Source organism: Acanthopagrus latus, chromosome 8, assembly GCF_904848185.1.
Source record: "Acanthopagrus latus isolate v.2019 chromosome 8, fAcaLat1.1, whole genome shotgun sequence".
In the NCBI taxonomy this organism is placed as follows: Eukaryota; Metazoa; Chordata; class Actinopteri; order Spariformes; family Sparidae; genus Acanthopagrus; species Acanthopagrus latus.
The window spans coordinates 25,372,498-25,383,193 of NC_051046.1; positions in this window are offsets into that span (position 1 = coordinate 25,372,498).

Consider the following 10,696-nt stretch of genomic DNA (forward strand, 5'->3'; position numbering starts at 1 on the left):
GTAACAACTAACTGCATGTGTCGCCAGTTAGCTCAGTTAGCCAAGTGCCCCAGGGCAGTGCTGCCCAGCAGGAGAGGCTGGGTCCAGGTGAGCGAGGAACAGAATCGGGCTCAGCAGTCTCTACTGACATCATGAAAACGGATGAAGAGACCGAGGAGGATGAAGGAAGCTAAGAAAAGCTAAAATGTATAACACAGTAAATCTCAGACTGGATTATAGACTTTTGCACCAGCTTGGAGTTCTTGCTCTGTGACTGGTAACTGACATTAGCCGGCTTGCTATGTCTTGTGTTGCACTTGCTTGATGTTTGGCTTTTAATAAAGTTTTGAACTCACTAGTTTATGATCCAAAATAATGCAAACACATGTACAGCTGACCATATTTAAGAAAGAGAGTGTATACAGTCAGTTGCACTTTAGAGTAGATTCAACAAAGCCAGGTGATAATCAGGCCCAACAACATATTCTGAGTTGATGCACGTCTCATCTTAGCAGATGTTATAATAACACTGCCCGAAATATAACAGAACCTGACTCCATCTTAGAGAAGATTTCCACACATACAACGATCTGTTTGTGGAAAGTTGGCTGAGTGCAGCGTGATTGTATTTAGTAATCCGATGACACCTGCAAGAGATTTGCAGATTGAATGTATTGCACGATGAAAACATTGCCGCATATATATTACGAGCACTGACAGAAGGTGAATGCATAATGTGCGGCACCGCAAGCAATTCCTCTATCAAAATATTTCTTTCTTTCTCTAATTGTTTCCCCGGGGGGGGCTTTTCTCGCTGAAAGTTATTTTCCTGATCCTTTTGAAAGTTACAATAACACGATCCAGCGTCTAGAAATATCTGAATTCTCTCCGTTTCATGCTCACTATGTAAAACGCTTCATAACTGGGTCACACAGGAGAGAGGTAGTCACTGCTCCCCTCGTTTGCCCTCTATCAGCACTGAAGGATCTCCAAAACAATTCAATCCCGACTGTGCCGGTCGCGGCCCCCCCTCCAATGATTAGCCACATCCATTTACACAGACGCTTTCCCTGTCCCGTGCTAAATCTTACCAGTGCAATTAGATTCAGGCAACTAATATAACCTCCTTTCTACTTAGCTGCTTTGTGTAAATTCAACCTGGCAGGTCATTACAGGCACCGGTAGCCATGGTAACAATGATGTCAAAGGCAAAATATTTTCCTAGACCTGAGTTTGAAACGGTTTGTGTTTTTAGCTCGACCGCGGTGGATGCTGCAGGTGAGCGTTTATAAAGTGCACCAGATCTCCGTTCAGTGCTCGACACTGAATTTGGATGGTGGCAAGGTTTCCCACCAAACTCTGTGTGAGTGTGTAAACAGATCCTCACATCTCCCCCTCAAGACCGCTCGAAAAAGGTGCATCTGTTTAGTTCCTGGCATTTGGTGAGCGTGGCGATACAAAGCTCTACATATTCATGATCCCTTAGACTTACGATGGTCGATTCCTCGCTTGTGTGTGTTTGTATGAGGATCTTTTGGAAGGAAGTATTCCGGGCCAATTTGAACCTTAAAATTCAATCTGCGGATTTCTTAAACCTTTAGGGAGTCTGTATCAGAAATAAATGAGGAGTTCATTCAAGAGCTTCTGTTGCATAACTGGACCGAGACTCACTGGACCAAAAACTCATCTTTCCTGTGAGGAAGCCCTTCACCGAGTCAGCGCCTCTCCTCCTTTGTGTGATCACGACGCACAGCTTGACTCTGCTTCATGTGTGAGGCAGCAAAGTAACAGTCTTATAACAACCCTTTTATAATAATTAGACATAACGATGGCGGCACGGGGGGGGGGGGGGTTGCTGAAAAGAGCTGAGCGTTTTATGCAGTGGTATTAATGTTTTATTCACAAAGGTAAAGTAAAGTAATCACTCCCAACCGAGCCCGGGGCAGCCCTGCACAAGAGGCTCTGGACTGGAGTTATCAAACATCTCAGAGAGACTTCCTGTTATCATCCTGAAATTTAGAGAAGAAGGCTCCCAGACACACTCAGCTCAACTAAAGGTTTTCTACATTACAGAGGCTGCTGCTCTGTCATTTACTTGTGTGGGGTTTTAAGCTGCATTATGTACTTTTGGGGGAATATTTTAATCAGACGTCAAAGATTTTCATCGACTGATTTTCTTGTGTGTGTGTCTAAACAAATTAAATAAACCATCTCTCTTCGTTCTCATGAAGCTGCAACTTATAAGGGAGGCTATGGATCGATGTTTTCACTTTGCACCAAATCAAATCAGATGTTGAGCATTCAATCAGTCCATATCAATAAGTGTCCTCATCAGCGCCCAGGGCAGTGATCTTCATGTGGCCCTCCATGTATGACTTTTACAGCTCCAAACGAGGAACATCCTCTTCAGAGCGATGAGGAGGTACTGTGAAAAGGCAATCAGAGCTTGACTCACGCCTGCAGATGCTGTGGGCTGCGACTGAGCGATCGTTGTTGCAAAGTTCCTTTCTTTCTTTTTTTTTCCCTGAGAAGCTCAGACAAAGCTCGTCTGCAAAAACAGCAACCGTGTCACCTGTTTGTGACTAACAAGGTCACTGGAGGATGCTTGAAAGGTTTTTTTTTTTTTTGGTGTTCAGTCAGCATCAGGTGTTTCCATTTTGGCTCTTTTTTTCTGCCATGTAAAAAACTGTAAGAAACAAAAATAACGAGGCAAAATCAGGAGGGATTTTTTTTTTTTTTTAATGTCGTTACGAATGATTTATTGCTTCTAATGACCTGAAGACCTTCAGGGGCAGAAATGAGAGCAAGCCTGGAGCCGAGAAATCTAAATGTTGCTGGTGATCTTTTACAACTGGCGCCTGCCGAATTCCAGCTGATTCACGGCGCTGCACTTAAAATGGCGAATGTTGCGAATCCTCACTTTGTAAGGATGACAGCACTATTAGGGTGTAATGGGCTGCTGTTCCATTGCGAGCGCGCTATTTCGGTAAATAGCAGCACATCTGGGCTAAAGCAGACTAAATGCCTATTGGTGGTTAATAGTCTGATTCCAAGTGTGTTGGGCTCCATTCACGCAGAACGAGGCCGTCAGCAGATGCTTCCGCGCTCTGTGTCACGCATTCAGAGGTGAAAAGCTCGAGAGAGTTAGCAGCAAGCAAGAGACTGGAAAGCAATAGCGAGGATGAGGGAAGGAGAGGCTGAACAAAAAATAAATAAATAAATAAGTTACAAACAGATGGGAAGGAGATGTTTCATGGTGAGATTTCACTTGAGTGTAAAATAAGGGTGTTGCTGTCTGTGCAGGAGAAACCGGGGAGCTGAAAAAGAAAAGTGAGCCAAGAGATGAGTGGGAGAAAAATAAAAAATAAATAAATAAATAAACATCTTATTGAAACGTTTCTCTGTGACTCCAGGATTTCAGGTTCCGGTTTATTTTTGCCTCACCCTTTTCGTCCTCTTTCTTTATAGATGTCAGCGTCTGAGGCAAAAGATGTAAATCGCTCAGTTTTCTGCGTGGAGCTCTGCCTGACTCCTGTTCGTCATCTCCTCGGCCTGGCCTGCCCCGAGTGCTCGCCACACTCCGTTTCATTTCGCTTGGTTTCACCGCCCTGCGCTCCCTCTGTGTGAGTCGGGCTTCTGCGCCGCTCAGCCTCGAAATCCCTTAAACCTCACCCGGAGGTGGAAATTTATTACAGAGGCACATGTTTTAGATTAAAATAGAGGAGTCGCCACTTCAGCCGGGGAAGAGTGTGTGCTCCCGAGCCGTGACGTCCCAGTCAAGTGTGACTATCGCCGGGCGGCAGGGATCTTCGGATTTAGGTCTTCCAGTCTGACCCACAGTCATCTGAACGAGCACCAGGACAACGTGCTCGCTGCTGGGAAAGCAAAACAATCGCTGTGTTTAAATAAAGTTCATCAGAGTTAATTCGACACTTTAGTTCTGACCTTTTTTGCCCCGGAGCATTATCAGCTCTGATTCAGCAAACAACTCTCTAATCAACTGCTGACAGTTCCAAATAATTACCGCTGAAAACGGAACGCTAATTAACACAGAGAGAAATGGCCTCATATTAGCCTGTGTTTGTTTGCCTTGAGGAAAAAAAAACGCACAACAGCCGTCTACAAATAGTTCATCATCCATTTGAACATAACGGAGGTCAAAAAGCCTCTCGAATAATTCGCCAAGTGACAAACGGTGTGTGGCGAAGAGGAGAGAAGTGGATTTAATGAAGGAGTGAAGCAGGAGATCAGGCTGTTCCAGGCAGTGCTCAGGGTGCTGATTCTGGACTCTGTTTCCAGGGAGGGGTTTCTAAAAGATAGACTTAGTCAGACTCGCAGATGTCACCCCCATCCCACCCAGCCGCCCACATGTGAATACAGAAATACATCAGCACAGTGGAGAATGTGGGAAGCAGCAGCTGACTGAAGTAGTGGCGAAAAAAAACCCAAAAAACATTGCAATTGCAGAAATACTACCACTACTGTGCGTCTGCTATCAAGCTGCGGTGAGGGTAAGTTATATAATGCTGGTTTCAGTCATCTTACAGGAGAGATTACAGTGTGTGTGCTCTGTGGTTTGAGGTGCACATGGCTCAGCGGGGAGAAATGTGACACCTCGGTGCACCGGTGGCTGTTTAGCATCAGTCTCTGGATGGGAGCACACGAGCCGCGACGCCCGTCAACAGGTTGATGTTTCAATGATGTTGCTATGGCAACAGCGGCCAGTAGCTCCGCCAAATTATGCTGCATTCTTGTTTTATAAGTGTAATGTTTTTTTCGCCTCTATGGCAGAAAGTTTCCTTGAACGGCTGGTCTCTTCCAGGCCGAGCTGGTCGGTGGTCAAAACGTTTTTTTTTTGTTGTTGTTTTTTTTACCCTGTAAAACGGCTGCAGGTGGCACAGAGTGGAACGTCAGACTGGGTCAGATGATTGTTGTTTCTGTTGAAATGTGATTGGCTCAGTCGCTCAGGCTGTCATTAAAACCGTTAGTATTGTTTAAAAAAAAAAGAAAGAGGAGTGGGATAAATTCAAATTAGCAAACACGCTAAAAAGAGAGAAGCCGGAGAAAGAGATGGGTGGAGCAGAAAAATTAAGGTCAAAAAAGAAAAAAAAAAAAGGTTAATACAGGATGCAGCCAAATGCACCAAACTAACAGAGCTTTTCTGTGGTGGAGGGGTGAATGTCAGCATGGCTACAGTCAGCCAGGACAGTGACGACACGGGACCCAGCAGCTTCAGGTAGTGTGCCGGTATGTTGGGCTGCGTCGGGTCGGCTTTTCAGGCCCGTTGAGAACTCCAGTTTGTGCTTTTGGATGGGTGGGGGGGTGTAATGTTTTATTTAGCTCTTCCAAAACCAAACACAAGTACAGACAAAACAGCACATTTCAGTAAAATATCATCAAGACAACGAACAATAAGCACATAAACAATGACATTGATAAATCACTAACACAATGACAAGGAAAAAAATAACATACCTGAAAACATACCCAGCGAAGGCTGCAGGTCATGGCAGGTAATGAAAGCAGTCTTTATTAATACAGTTCTACAGATATATTCTCTTTTCGTTTCTTTTCAAAGTGTCAGATGTGCTTGTGCCGGGTGCATGCATGCATCTGTGATGAGCATTTGCCGAGTGTTACAGAGAGACTAAGCACATTTTCAGGTTTTTTTAAAAATACATTTAATTTGCTCCGGTGAGTTTGTTCTGAGCCTTTTTGTTTTTTTTGTTTTTTTTTTCCCCACCACTGCATCTGTCTGCTTTTTGATGCTTAAATCTCAAGGTACTGGTCCCCTTGATGGAATAAATCAAGATGACATTAAAAATTAAGAAACCAGCTCCATTTTTCTTTCGCGTGTGTGTGAGAAACTCAGTTAAAATAGATCACCTCGAGGCATTTTCCAGACTAAATGAACTTTCTTGTGGGGTAACAGGAGTTGTGAGGGCCTGCGGGACTGTACCTGTAACTAAGATATACACATAAATACCTTCTGTGGTCTCTCTGTATTGATCGTGCCCTTTCCCCCAAAATTATATCTTAATGGGAGCGTCTTGGTCAAATCCCCAAAGCAGCAATTTTGAACTTACACCATCTTTCATTCTGCTCTGTCTTGGGGACAGAAGGGTGAAGTAAATAAACTGTGAACAGTCTCACCTGGACACATTTTGATTTCTAGCTTCTAGCCCAGCAGCGTTCTCTTCATCCAGCAGTTCATAACATTACACCTCTTTCCCTTCGTCCATTGGTATGTCTGTGACGGTGTCAGTGTGTTTTTGTTCTTTGTTTTCCTCGAAGAAATCCCTCATTTGTGCGGTGACCTTGTCCGTGACAGAGCACAGTGACTGTGCGCAGTCACTCAGGTGGTTCAGCGTTAACACCGTGTGGCAGGATGTGATTTACATTTCGCCGCGAGTCACTGAAGTCAGCGCTCAGGACTGACACTGCTTCGGCTCCGCATTTCAGTCAGTCCGGTGAGGCTGCCTGCTTTTTCTCCGTGTGTCCTGTTGTTTTGACGAAAACAATCTCAAGTCGATCCTGGATTTATCTGGAGCTTTTGGGGGGAATGTTGGATTTAGAGGTTTGAGATGAATCTTGAATGCCTGATCTGCTGCACTCGCGAGCTGAATCGTATGTGCGGTGCTACACAGAACAGCGCTGCCTCCATCAAATTCCATTAAAGGGGCACTATGTAGTTTTGGAGAAGAAATAAACTCTGGATTTTCATATTTATGATATTAATGAGGTAACAACTCACAGAAACTCAGAGATATTGCTTTTATAAGCAATGAGAACCTCCTCACAGCAGGGCCCCAGGAAACTTTCATAGTTAGAATTGACTCCTGCATCTTTCCATCCGGTCCAGCACATTCTGTTTGTGTGTGTGTGTGTATGTGTGTGTGTGTGTGTGTGTGTGTGTGTGTGTGTGTGTGTGTGTGTGTGTGTGTGTGCCTTCTCAGGGTTCTGCTGTCAAAACATCTAATGTGACATGATCATACAACTTTGACAAATTTGACAAACAGTTCTCTGCATTCCTTTCACTTCCGCCGGCCTTGGCAGCTCGTTGACAGCACCTACCTTTCTCGGGTCGATCCTCAGTCACCGTGCTGTCAGCAGGTGTCAGATTCGGGGCGCGTCGTGCTGACACAACGTGCACTCTTTCAGCTCTCAGCCTCAGCGTTCTCCCCCTGCACATGCTCCGGATGCATTCCTCATCGCCGTTTGACTACTTCAGTGTTCCGCCGTCGCCTGGAATCAACGCGTCACCTGCAATTACATACAAGTGTGCCATGCGAGCCCTCCGGCGCCTCAGTCAACTGCCTCTGATGAATCTCAGGTGCAAAGCTGATTCCCAGAGGGCACCGTAAAGCACAATAATCTGCCAGACAGTGTGGTGACGGTGATTAGATCTTGATTTCTCTGCTAATTTAACATGCCAAAAACAATATTTATCATCACAGAGTGTGAGCACTTGGCTTTTGACAGATCAGAGAGGATGTCACCAGCAGTTGAGTGGAAGGTGGGAGGCTTCAGACACAGATCCACATATCAGATCCCTGGGCTGCAGTTTGGTCTCTATGAAGAAAGTCAGTCCAGAGAAGTGAAGGTCTCTAAAGAGCCCCAGATGTCTCAAAAGATGTATGTATTTTTATCTTGTGCAAAGTTTTACATGAATTTTTCAAGACTTTGGCAAGCGCTGTAGATAGTTAATCTATTTTCTGCCCAGTTTTCCTTCAGTCATAACCCTGCCTGTGACTTTTAGTTTCCTACTTTAATCAGCGTTATGGACACATTTGCTTTCCTGCCAGGTTTTGCAGCTTTGGTCCACCACTAATTTCACGCATGTACAGTTCCTGTTCCTCTGGGTTTTCTGAGGCCGAGTCCTCGTGCACTCAGGTACCTTTGAAGACAGAGTTTTAAAACAACAACAATCTGCAACCAGAGGAGCATTTTTACACAAACTCAGAAATAATCTCCATCCATAATAACTAGGGCTGGGTATCGAACTTTATTTTTTTATTTATCTATTTATTTATTTATTTTTTAATATGGCACAGACTGAAATCCTTCGGTAGTACCAAGTATCAAAATATGCCTCGTCTTTCGGTGCCCAGAGGTTAATCATGTAATCAAGATCTGATAATGCTGCCAGTGATTGGCTGTAACGTTATACGTGATTGTGGCATGCAGGAAAAATACATACATTGTTACCAGAGATGTTTTGTGGTTACGCCCACAGACGGGGTTCATGTGTATCTGTGTTGTGAACTGTAGTTGTGTGTGTCATCAAACTGGTTAATAAATGCCACCGAGGTCAAAAGCGTGGCTCCATTTTAGCAAGACTGATGCCAATATATGCGAAAACGTCATCGTTGCTCAAGCCGACAACACAACTAATTTGATGAAGCACCTGACCATGAACAGAATCAATTTAAGAGCAGAAAGTTGCTCCGTGTTTGACTGCAAGCAGAGCGGACTGCAGCCATCCTCCTCTCAGCATTCAAGTCCGCCTGTAGACGTTACAGAGCCCGAGTGGCCTGATTCAAAGTCTCCAGCACTGGAATCTGGTGTGTAACACTAACTTAAGATATTAGTGTGTAGCTTTATTTTATACCTATGTAGCTAGCTAAATCAAAAGCTAACTTAATATTGACAGCTACAGCTTAGCTTGTAAAGATGTTCTTCATCAACTTGGTCAGCTGCTTAAACAGCTCATCTAACGTTCACTGTTACGTTTATCTTCTCCTCACAATAGACACCATCAGCCAGGAGCAGGCTTGTCTGTGTCCTGAGAAAGGAGACAGTTCATTTTTCTGATGAAAAACTGCTAAGTGAAAAGGTCCTCAGTATGTAGCAGTGAGCATTAGACATTGACTTGTCACTTGTTTGCCAGTGTTCTTTTATACTGGAAATTATCAGTTGTTTATTTTGTCTGTGAGAAAACTGCTTGGAGTGGAAAAATACCAAAGCTGAGCAATAGAACTCAAAAATTGTTACTGTAATGTAATTTTCTTTTTGTTAGAATTGATATTATAAATTGGTATTGTTCAGGAACTGTAATGACTCTAGATTCTTGGTCTTTGTGTTGTGCTCTTGTGTCTGGTTTTGTCTTGTGGTTTCTTGTATTTGATTTCCATGTCTTTGTATCGTGTCCTGTTGTGTCTTATGTTTTGTTTTGGCTTATGTTTTATTTTCCATGCTCCCTTGTGTCCTTTAAGTTTCTCCCCTATGATCTCCCCTCTGTCTTCACCCTTTCCTCCTAGCAGGTTTGTCTTCCCCTGTCAGCGGTATTGTTTCCTCTATACGTTCCCCTCGTTATCTCACCTGTCGGTCCTCCTCACCTGTTCCTCGTCTTGTCATTAGTGTTTGTGTATTTAGTCTGTGTCTTCCCTGCACTCCTTGTCTGTTCATTGCATCTGTCTGCCCCTGCCCCATGTTCCTGCTCATGTCTGTTTCCAATCCCCTCATAGTATGTTTTGGTTTTGAGTTTTCCATGTTTGTTTTGTACTTTGCCTTTTTCTTTGCACTTTGTTTTATTTTGTTACTCTGCCTGGATGTTGTGCTGCTACTTTGGTTTTTGTCCTGGATTCATTTTTGTTCCATGCTCCCTGGGTTTCTTGTTGCAATCAGCTTTGATTTAATAAAGATTGAGTATAATATTCCCCCTTACCCCTGTGGAAGTGAACCAATACCAATACCTCCATCGAAGTGGAGTACCGGTAATGAAAATTTTTGATACCCAGGTCTAATGATAACACACCTGAGCATGCAATTAACATGACTGCTCACGCACACTGGACATGTAGTGTAAACAGGAGGTCGATTGTACACTCAGTGGTTGATTACTTTGATGCCTGGCTGTACACTTTTACATTCACCTACTCTTTACTTACTTTTACATTCTATAGAATTTTACTGACGACAGTATAAAAATGATGAGAATGTGATTTTTTTGTTTCAGTTTTCCATCATGTATTGATAAATGAAATAGAATAACATACATTTCAGTGTACAAACTCAGATACTGAACTTCATAACACATACTCCTTGTCCATATTTGCCAGTGATGCTACATACACTGGTTAGGACTAACGTGTAAAATCTGTTTCTGTCGTCCAGACATAAACTCTGAAAACAGAGTTGAGTCTGAGGATCTTCGTCTTGGAAGGAGTTTCCAAAAGGTCCATTTTCAGTGACCTAAGAGCCCAAAACTTATAGAAAAACCTCCATTTTCAGAAATACCTGTGTACATGTGGCCAGGACCTTAATGTGACCTCTCTCTTGCAACTGAGTGCACCTTTCCTTTATACCTCAGCAGCACTGTTTTTCTCAGTGCTGTGTCAGGGCTCAGAAGGAGGTGATATTGCAGCAGCTCAACAGTCTCTGACATTTCACTGGATATTTTGCCAGTGTTTCTATGAAAAGCTTTTTTTTTTTTTCTTTTCCCTTACTGCTTCCATTTCTTTATGATATTGTTTGCACATCAGTCATCACTGACAGGTGAAGTCAATAACATTGATCGTCTTGTTAGGACAATGTTCTGTTGAGAAAACTCGGGTCCTGAAATTCATGTGCAAGCCAGTAATTGAGAAATACTCGGGTCTGAAGTCTGTTAGTTGAATGCTCAACAAATTGTCTGTAAATATTATGCATTTTATTATCTATTCAAATGTCTGGTTAATTAAATGAAATTATTCTGAGAATAAAATCAGAATTCTGA